At 45.4% G+C, this 8,324-nt stretch overlaps 1 long non-coding RNA gene across 3 annotated transcripts; it reads left to right on the plus strand.

The window, feature by feature from the left end:
* On the plus strand, positions 1–8,112 carry LOC116075911. 3 transcript variants are annotated; one of them, XR_004112758.1, is made up of 3 exons: positions 1–111; positions 6,344–6,471; positions 7,761–8,112. It is a non-coding gene; the product is annotated as an uncharacterized LOC116075911 (long non-coding RNA). The 3 variants fall into 3 exon arrangements; XR_004112760.1 differs by lacking the exon at positions 1–111 and adding an exon at positions 3,702–3,762; XR_004112759.1 differs by lacking the exon at positions 1–111 and adding an exon at positions 5,436–5,562.
* Positions 8,113–8,324: the final 212 nt, after the last annotated feature.

An 8,324-nucleotide genomic window follows, 5' to 3' on the forward strand; every position in this document is an offset into this window, starting at 1 on the left:
GCTACTGAACTTGATGCCTTAGACATTTGCCTTCTGGATCTCTGGATGAGTGACAGGAGTCAATCATGATCATCTTTTGCCGTGATTTTACCAACCCACAAAGCAACAAAGGTATTTCCCAGAATGCCACAAGGTAAAGGGTGATCTGAACCTGGAGCCAATAGTTTTAAGAGGTTCTTTGTTTGTCCAGCCCTGTTCCACGCAACCTGTACATATTTCTTTGTCTGATCCTTCTAATTATGCGACGAAGTAGGTCCTTGCTAGTGTTAATTCCGCACTGAAGAATCCAAGCAAGGCTCAGAAAGTGACTGGCAGAGTGCTTGTTAAGCCTGTGCCAAGTCCTTAGCTCAATTCCCTACACTCCAGAAAATAGATATGATCACATGTGCCTGTAATTCCAGGATGCTGAAGGATCCAGGCCACTCATCTTCAGCTATATAGAAAATTCAAGGCCAGCTGGGCGGTGGTGGTGCAGCCCTTTAATCCCAGCACTTGGGAGGCAGAGGCAGGCCGATTTCTGAGTTTGAGGCCACCCTGGTCTACAGAGTGAGTTCCAGGACAGCCAAGGCTACACAGAGAAACCCTGTCTCAACCCTCCCCCCCAAAAAAAGAAAGCTCAAGGCCAGTCTGGGGTACATGAAACCCTGGCTCAACACAAGTGAGTAAATTAATTAATAATAAAAAAATTTAAAGAAATAAAATAAAAGAAATCAAGGTACAGAATGTTCAAGTACTTGTACGTGCTATCAAAACAAGAATTTCAACAAGCCATCTAAACCGAGGAATGATCTTTTAAACTAATATTTAAGACTAGCCCATACAGTTTGTTCAGATGCCTATTATCTCCTTGAAGAGCCAGCTCAAACCAGCCTTGAGACAGAATGTTTTCAAATGTCAACCATCTGGTTGCCACAGTCAAACCACAGGATGCCTGCGTTAGAGCCGGCCCTCAGGTTGACTGCACCCAGCCTCTCTCTCTGGTTTCCGTTTCTCTTAGCATGTTGACTTCATTCTCTCAAATAATGGCGGTGTATCAGGAAAACCTTCAGACTTGTTTTCGGTGTGTTTATTAAAGAGTACTCTAGCCAGGCAGTGGTGGCACACGCCTTTAATCCCAGCCACTTGAGAGCCAGAGGTAGGCGGATTCCTGAGTTCGAGGCTTACAGAGTGAGTTCCAGGATAGCCAGGGCTATACAGAGAAACCCTGTCTCGAAAGAGGTTCAGAATACAGCACGAACGAGAAGAGGAAAAATGACCCGAAGGATTTCCTGTGGCCTGGAATCTGACCTTGGCAGTGGGCACTGACAGTATGAGACTTTGTCAGTTGATTGTAGTTGAGGGTACGGACCTCTATCATTGAAATGTCCCAAGGGAGTGAAGAGCATGCATACAAATGAGAGAAAAATGTCCCTGTGACGAGGGCCAGAATCTTGCGCCTCCATCAGGGAGAATTCTCCCTTTCATAGTGACTTCCAAATCTCGTTTATTGTGTAAGCTGACAAGAACACTAGGCGTGGCGGCTATCAAGACAAACAGGCTGACCTAGGAGACAAACAATTAAACGGCAGCGCCACCGTGTGGTGGTCCACCTCCTGACCGCAAGCTGAGGTCGGAAGAGGATATCTCTGATGTGAAAACGTGCAGCTTTGTATACAAGGAAAGGGGAAGGGCTGGCCCGTTTTTTTCCACACTGGATTCATATTTTCCGAATTTGTTAATGCCCTCCACCAGTTCTGGTCTTGCTGACCTCTGAACCGCCTGCCTGACCTATCTGAACTGACTGTGAATATCCAGGGTAATTAATGTGTTCCACACTGATTAATTTCAAGTCCTCGGGACAGTTTTCCGTCTGCTCTGCGTATGGCCCACATGGCTAATACAGTTACAAGAGCCCGGAATGTGGTGCCACCCCAGCTCTCTGGTGATGCTGTTGCATGCACGTGGCCTTCCTTTCCCGAATCTCTTGAATAATCTACGTTGTTCTGGTGTGCATTGGCCTCCTTTAGATACTCCAGGAACTGCTAAACACCTGCTTCTCTCTGAGGACACGTCTAGCTCTTGAGTTCCCTGCTTCATTTGGGACAACTGAACTACCTAGCTCACCCACTGTGAGTTTTCAAAAGATGCCTGGTTACTTACCATTTTGGTCCGTGTTCTGCGGTTAGGAGCCTTGCGTTCTGCTTAGCCTTTTGAGCGGCAGGTCTAAAACTGGATCAAATCTCCTTGCTGTGTCTGGCTTTGGGCCACCTGTCCCAGAAGGGCGAGCCTTTCTCTCCTAGACTCCTCCGTCTGTCCTATCTGGCTTCTTCTGTAAGGCCAGCATCTCAAGTAGAAGAATCCAAACTCTTGCTGGAGCAAATCTCACCCTCCTCCCTATCCCAGAACAAAACCAAGGTGGTCCTCAAGGCAGCCAGCCAGGTTTCCCTGGCTATGGGCATCTGTTTTCTATAGCATGGAGGCTGCACCAAGAATGAAGACCTCACCGAGCAGTGGTGGCGCAGGCCTTTAATCCCAGCACTTGGGAGGCAGAGGCAGGTGGATTTCTGAGTTCGAGGCTAGCCTGGTCTTACAGAGTGAGTTCCAGGATAGCCAGGGCTACTACACAGAGAAACCCTGTCTGGAAAAACCAAAACCAAAAAAAAAAAGAATGAAGACCTCTCTCCGTTAAAGGGCACCCCTTCAGATCAGAGAAGAGAGAGTGCACAGGACTTTCCTGTGTCATTGGCAAGTCTCTGGGAGGTGATGCACTTAGTCAGCACTTTGCTCCATTGTTGAATAGACGGCATACTTCTGGAGAACATTGTGGAAGGCCAGGGGACAATTACACTGACAGCATTAATATATTCAAGTTTTACAGTAGGTTGATACTTCTACCCACAGGTTTCTTTTTTTCTTTTTCCTTTTGTTTTTTCGAGACAGGGTTTGTCTGTGTAGCCCTGGCTGTCCTGGAACTCACTCTGTAGACCAGGCTGGCCTCCAACTCAGAAATCCGCCTGCCTCTGCCTCCCATACCCATAGGTTTCTAAGTGCAACTTTGTGTTTGTGTGTGGTTTTATGTGTGTGTGAATGTATGCATGCATGCATTCCATGGCCATTGTCTGTTGAGTTGCTCCTGGATTCTGTCTCTTCCGGTCTACAGCTCAGCACCTCTCTCCTCCAGGTCGAACTCTTAGCAACAGTAGGGCGGCATTGCGCCACCTACTGTCCAAATGTGTCCTGCCCTTTCTGCTTCAAATTCTCCTCTCATTAGGCCTAAAATAGCGCCCTCATCCAACTCCTCCCACCCCCCTCTCACGGTTGGGTTTGTAATTTCCAGTTGGCCTTTACATTTCCACCCAGCACCGTGGGCAGCCATCTCTAAGCCTGGTGTCCAGCTGGGCTGCCTTTTATGCGCTCACAGCAGCCCTTCCAGGTGCCCACTGTGGTGGTCCAAGGATCACTGCAAACTCGACTGCTTATGTAACCAGAGACATAAATTGGTCCCAGGAGTCCTGAAGCGAGTTACTGAAATAACATCTCTTTATCACAGGCCTGTTTCCACGGGGCCTTTTTACAGGGTGCTTATGCAACAGCCGCTACGTCAGCAGAAGTCGTGGAAGCGAAGAGCAGAGTGATATTTACAGTGAATAAATCATCGAATCGATTACATAAGAACTTAAAAATACTAGTGTTTCTCCTAGAACTTGGGAGGTTCAGAAAAATCTATACCTGGTCTTAGCAGAAAGGCCGTGAAGTGAAGTTTCAAAAATCCCAAAGCAATCGGTAAATAATTTTAATAGAAGCGAAACACGAGCACCGTGGGGAACGTTTTCACAGCCTTGACTGCCGTTGACTTTCAGCTAGTCACTTATGTTCAGTAAAGCCAGTTAGTTAAATAAATGTCCATAAATAAAGTCTTTGCTAAATAGAAATCTATTTCACTCAAAAATGGCTATCATAAGACAGACACCTATGCAGTAGAAATGTCATGGAATGAATGAGGACAGAGGCTACACAGGAGATCTCAACTCTATTTAAATACTAGGTGTATCAGAGAGCTTCATGTTACTATAACAAAATGCCTGAGAGGATCAACTTACAAAGAGGAAAGATTTACTTCTGTAAATCTTACAGATCTACAAGTGGTAGGTAGTCCAAAACCAGATGGCCTATTCTTTGTGTCTCTGGCAAAGATATGGCGAGGCCATCCTCCTATATCTGAAAGACATGAGATACTAGGGTCCCACAGCCTCCTTCAAAGCCATGTTTTTAATGACCCAAGGACCTAAGGTTTTATGAAACCCCACCTTCTCACTGTTTCACCACTTCCCAATAATACCTCCCTGGAGTCTAAGCCTTTAATACAGGTGTCTTTGGAAACTACTACCTATTTTCAAACCATAGTATGTGTGTGTATGTGCATGTACGTACATGTTTGTTTACCTTTGCTAAGGACTGAACCCAGGGTCTAATACATACCAGGCTCTGCCACCCTGCTATCTCAGCAGTTCATAATTTATTTTATTATTGTTATTATTATTTGCATATGTATGTTTATGTTCATGTTACATGTATGAGGGTACCGTTGTACGTGTGGCTACATATATGCATGTGTGTGTCTATGTGTGTGTCTGTGTGTTATCTGTGCCTGTGTATGTATCTGTGTGTGTATCTGTGTATGTGTATCTGTGTGTGTATGTGTATCTGTGTGTGTCTGAGTGTGTGTAGGACAGAGGACAACCCTACTTGTCATTCCTCAGGAACCGTGGCTTGAGAAGGCTCTTTCACTTGACTGGAACACATCCATTAAGCTAGGTTGCTTGGTCAGCAAGCCATGGGATCTGCTTGTGTCTGATTCCCCAGCTCTGGGATTACAGGCCTACCACCATGTCTGTCTTTTTACATAGGTTCAGGCATTGAACTAGGATTCCTGTGTTCATATAACCAGCACTGAGCCATCTCTCCAACCCTATACTTATTTTAAAAATGGTAAACAGATGTACTAGGATGCATTATATTTATTTATTTGTTATTTATTGATTTATTTTGAGACAAAGTCTTGCCATATATTTCAGGCTTTCCAGAAACTCCTTATTTAGCCCAGATTGTCCTCAAACTTAAAATTCTTTTACTTCAGCTTTCTGAATGTTGGGGTCACAGGCAGGTTACCACCATCCTTCCTTTATATTTTTCTGTTAAAAAGTAAATTTGAAAAAAAACATACTTTGGGGGGCTGGAGAGATGGCTCAGTGGTTCAGAACACTGGCTGTTCTTCCAAAGGACCCAGGTTCAGTTCCCAGCACCCACATGACAGCTCACAACTGTCTCTAACTCCAGATCCAGGGGATCTGACAGCCTGACGCAGACACACATACAGGTAAAACACCAACATAAATAAATAAATAAATAAATAAATAAATAAATAAATAAATAAAATCTAGTTTCTCTGCTCACCTAGGTAAATATGAAGCTGTGGAAGCTACCTTGTTCTTGGCATGCCCGTGGGACCTTGTTCTTCTTCCATTCAGCACCCATCACACTGGCCTGCGTTTTAACTCCCTGTTTGTCTCTCTGTATCTCTCAGTGAGTGGTGACACTTCTTTACTTTGTTTGTTTATTTATTTATTTATTTCTATGTATATGTACGTGCTTGTATGCATGCATATACATCACGTGTGTGCAGTACCTGAGGAGCCAGAAGAGGGCATCAGATCCCCTTGAACTGGAGTTCCTATGATTGGAAGTTGCCCCGTGGGTGCTGAGAACCAAGCCTGGGTCCTCTGCAGGAGCAGCAGATGCTCTGAACCCCTGAGCCTTCTCTATAGTCCTTGGCTGTGAATTCTTAGGGGAAGGGAGGGTCTGATTTTTTTTTCACTGTTCTTTCTCTATCCTCCAACCCAATTCTTAAATAAATTTGTGCTCCTAGACGTCTGTTCTGTGGGCAGCTATTGAAAGCAGGGCCTTAAGGCAGCTGGCCCAGCACTGTGAAAATGTCAGCCTAAGGTTTTCTCCCCTTGACCTCTCTTCTTATTCCGTCCCCTCATAAAGTGAATGGCAAAGCGGTGGCTCAGTTAGTAGAAGGCTCTTGTGTCCTTTGCAGGCTCTCATCCCCAGCACTACGTAAAGCCACGCATAGAGGAGGTACATGCATGCAACCCCAGCATTCAGAAAATGGGGTCAGGAGGACCAGGAGGTCACAACCATCCCAGCTGCTCAGTGAAGTGGGCCTGGGCTACATGAAACCCTGTCTCAAACCAAACCAAAACAAAACACCAAAAACCCAAAATTCTCAAGAGGCTGTTTAATGTAGACATCATATAGGGACCATGGCAAAGGGTCAACCACGTCTCTAATTGTCTCCCAGGAGCCTCTTACAGAGACACGGTTGGGACATGCTGTCAGATGTCTTTGGTGGGCTACCATATGAAGACCATGTGTGAGGACCATGCTAGGCATGTTTCATCTTCGCTGAGCTCTTACCACAGGCCACAGGTAGGTATTTTGCCCTCTACTCACTGCGGTGAAGAAAACTAGGCCCCACAGAGCTCATAGTTTTTGACACTTTCTTTGCTGTCTGAGCAGGATGCATCCAGTGAGACTCCTCTGTCTGTCTCTGAAGCTCAAGTCTGTCCTCCAACATGTTCCACACCAGGGCACATTATTTTGACCTGAAAGGACTTTGAGGCTGTTCATGCAATCTATATTTTGTTTAAAATAAAGAGAGAAAGAAAGGAAGGAAGGAAGGAAAGGTCAAAGGGAGGGAGGGAGGGAGAGAGAGAGAGAAGGAAAGAAAAGAAGAAAGAAAGGAAAAAAGAAAGAATTCAGGCTTTCTCTTGCCAAATAGGACTTTGCAAGTCAGAACTTTGCCAAGAGAAACAAAGAGTGCTCAATTATCCTCTAAGTCTATAATTGATTGAATAAATCTTAAAATTAGCCAGAATCCTTTTGGGCCATATTGGGTGAATGGGGCCCTGCTAAGCCATTCTGCCTGTCTGGGGCAGACGTTTTGGCTTGGATTCCCTCTGTATGGTTTTTTTTTTTCCATTCATCTCCAAGCCTAGCTCATTGGTCCATTTTAGCCCTACCTCAGCTGCCAGGTCAACCTACTCTGACATTTATTGCATTTACTGTCTGCTGGGGTCAGGGCTTGGTTGTATGGGAGATGTCTCAGCTCATTCTGAGACCCAATGAGAAAAGAGGTGTCTTTCCTCCCATTTCACTTTTAAGAAGTAAGTTACTTCTCACGGTTGACCCACATTGGGGTCCAGAAATCCACAGGTGGTGTTTTTCACAGTTCCATGGTGTGATGCAACACTCTGCACTGTGCACTGTGCTGTGGACACAGCATGTGCTTCATCTCCTGCCGCTCAGCTTTTTCCCTGTGGTCTTTGGGGCAAGCGGTGGTCTGAGTTTGTCATTGTCTCAGAAACAGAGCCTGGCTTTAAGGACCTGATCAGGCACAGCTCCAGCATCTAAATCCCTTTCCTAAGCAGAAGGGATTTCCTTTGTCTGGAGTTTTAAAAAGACCCTTTCCTTTAAAAAAAAAAAAAATCCTCTTTGTGGAACAAAGCAAGGGATTCTGTTTTCAACAACTGGCTTGAGAACAGGGTGCACACATCCTCTACTGTCCGGCGCTGTTAGTGGTGGGTCTATAGCTTAAAGACAGTGGGGCTGCTTGTTGGAGATCTCAGTGAACGGAATTAATCAGGTGACATTTGCATGGTGCCTAGAGCTTTGCCACCACAGACTTTGTTTTTTAATTAAAAGGATTTACTTCTTAGGTAACACAAATATAAACAGTCGATAAAAAGACCCCCCCAGGAGCAAAACCAGAGAAGCAGTGAAAATCCTGGAGACAGACGATGGAGAAAATTCTGGAAGCTCTGTTTATGATCACCTCTTTCTGGGAATTGAAGAAAGGACAGCAGATGTTAGCCTGCGGAAGGTTTTACAGAGACTGGTTTATGGTACTTGTCAAGGTGAAGTAAAACGGAGAGGTGATGTCTAGCTTGGAACGCAAGGTGAATTGGAAGTGATTTGGTATCGCTGACCAAGACCTCACCATTCAGATTGCCAAATCCATACCTAACCCATACCAATTAAAGGATGGGACAGTGAGAAACTGTCTCTGCACATATGAGTGTGTATGTGTGCACACGAGTGCGTGCGTGCATGTGCAAACATGACTCCCCTAGGAGGACCAACCCCAGTATCAGAGCACACATGGTTGAAGAGGGTCACTACCAGCACACCCCACTTCTAGATGCCACATTCTGCCCGCCTGCCAGAGAAGATCCCTGTGCAGTTAAGAGCTATGGAATGTGAGGAACATACTAAACACCTTC

Source organism: Mastomys coucha, unplaced genomic scaffold (assembly GCF_008632895.1).
Source record: "Mastomys coucha isolate ucsf_1 unplaced genomic scaffold, UCSF_Mcou_1 pScaffold4, whole genome shotgun sequence".
Taxonomy (NCBI): domain Eukaryota; kingdom Metazoa; phylum Chordata; class Mammalia; order Rodentia; family Muridae; genus Mastomys; species Mastomys coucha.